Below are 2,329 nucleotides of genomic sequence, written 5' to 3'. Positions count from 1 at the left end.
CCCCGCTACTGGAGGCTCTGCAAAAGTTGGTTCCCGCCCTGCCCCTGCAAGCCCAAAGGAGCTGGGGCTGCAGCGGCACAAGTTTAAGAAGCCTGTAATTCCTCAGCACAGTGATTCCTCAAGAAAGCGGGTCTAAGGCTCTGGCGTACTAAGACTTATGATGGCTGTGAGAGTGTGGGTTTCTACCTGGGAAGTTTAACTCACGAGTTAACTTACCCTGATCCCGGATACCCCACTCACCTGTGCCGCCTGGCCGCCCTGGCAAACTGGAAGTCTGCATTTTGCTTTCTTAATGCATGATGTTCTTGATGTCATCCCACAACTCTTCTGGTTTTCAGTCTATAGTGGTTAAAGTATCAAATCTGTTTTTCAGATGATCTCTAAATTCAGGTGAGATATATTCAAGGTCATATTTTGGCTCTCATGGACTTGTTTTCGTTTTCTTCAGCTTCAGTTTGAGTTTGCATAGGAGTAATTGATGGTCTGTTCCACAGTCTGCCCCGCCCTTGTTTTTACTGATGACATTAGAGCTTTTTCGCTGTCTCTTTCCGCAGATGTAGTCAATTTGATTTCTATGTATTCCATCTGGTAAGTTCCATATGTATAGTCATCTCATATGCTGTCTAAAGAAGGTATTTGAAATTAACAAATCATTGATTTTTCAGAATTCTATCATGTGTTCTCCAGCATATTGAAATATTTATTTTCTTATCAATTCTGTCACTCTGTCTCCTAACAGGTGCATTTAATCCATTTACCTTGGATTAATTGCTGCCATTATGTTTGTTTTTGTGTGTGTGTGTGCTCTTGCTGCTTTCTTTGTTCTGTGCATCTTCCTTTGTTGAGTTCATGCTTTTTGTGTTCTTACTTGTGGTTTTCCTAACAGTTTAATGTTTCCATTGTCTTCTTGGATTTTCATTCTCTTGGTATGTTGTAAAGTGTTCATTTTCTTTGAGGCTGACTTATAGTCCATTAACTTTTCTTTTCATTTAGTGAAGTCTATTTTATCCTGTAATCACCATCTGGATCTCTGTTCTTACGTGTTTACTTCCTTTTACATTCTAATTGTGTTGATCATAGACTGACCTCCCAGATTCTCTGAGTTTGTTCTTAACAGTTTTATTCTGTTCTTGCCTCTTCCTTCTGTCATTTTAATTCTGGGAGGTGCTGTCACATATGTCAATCTCGGGTTGTTGTCTGTTCTTGTTGGTTCTCAGTCCACAGAACTTCCTTTACGATGTTTTGTAGTGCAAAGTTATCTTTGGCCAAATCCCTTAGCTTCCATTTATTCTGGAATGTTTTGATTACACCATTGTATTTGATTGATAGCTTTGCTGGATAAAGGATTCTTGGTTGGCAACTTTTTTCTTTCAGCGTTTTATGTATGTCTCCCCATTGCCTTCTTGCTTGCATGGTTTCTGCTGAGACATCCGAGCTTAATCTGACTTTCTTGCCTTTGTATATGACACTTCTGTTTCCCCTAGATGCTTTCAGGAGAGTCTCCTTATTTTTTATTTTGGAGAGGTTGGTTATGATATGTCTCGGTGATTTTCTTTTGAGGTCTATTCTTCCTGGGGTTCGTTGAGCTTCTTGAATGTTTATCTTTTCACTTTCAGGGTGTTAGAGAAATTTTCTTCCAGCAGTTCTTCAACTATTTCCTCTGTGGACATGTGTGATTCTTCTTGTTCTGAAATGCCAATAATTCTTAAGTTATTCCTCTTCATGTTGTCCAACATGAATCTTAGACCTTCTTCAGATTTTTTTTTTATCCTTTTTCCGTTTGCTCTTCTATCTTAGTGGTTTGAGAGATTTGTCTTCCAGCTCACTTGTTCTGTCTTCCATCTTTTCTATTCTACACCTTTGCCCTTTTAGATTATTGTCTATTTCTGATATTCTATTATTGATCATTTGGATCTTTCTGTAAGTTTTGCATTGCTTCCAATGCTGTATCTATCTTATTTGATTGTTCCTGTAGAGCTTTCCTGACTTCATTCTTATTTTTCTGAACTATATTATAAAGTGTTTTGAAACATTTTATAATCATTTTTCTGAATTCCTTCTCAGGGATTTCCACGGCTTGCCCTCCTTCCAGAATGGAGTCGAGATCTACCTCTAGGCCATTTGTTTCAGACATTTTTTCTTGTTTCTGGGCATGTGCTGATATGGTCATCTGCTTTTGCTTCTTGGACATGTTTAATGTTTATCTGTGGCCTTAATACTTGAGTATGTGTTTTGGTATTTTTTATGCTTTCTAATTGCTTTCAAGGAGATGTGATCAGAATGTGGGCTTGCCTTTTCACTCTTCTTATTGCTTAACTCAGAGTTATTT

Source organism: Chrysochloris asiatica, unplaced genomic scaffold (genome assembly GCF_000296735.1).
Source record: "Chrysochloris asiatica unplaced genomic scaffold, ChrAsi1.0 scaffold00118, whole genome shotgun sequence".
Classification (NCBI taxonomy): Eukaryota; Metazoa; Chordata; class Mammalia; order Afrosoricida; family Chrysochloridae; genus Chrysochloris; species Chrysochloris asiatica.
Note: the sequence above shows the minus strand (reverse complement) of the source record.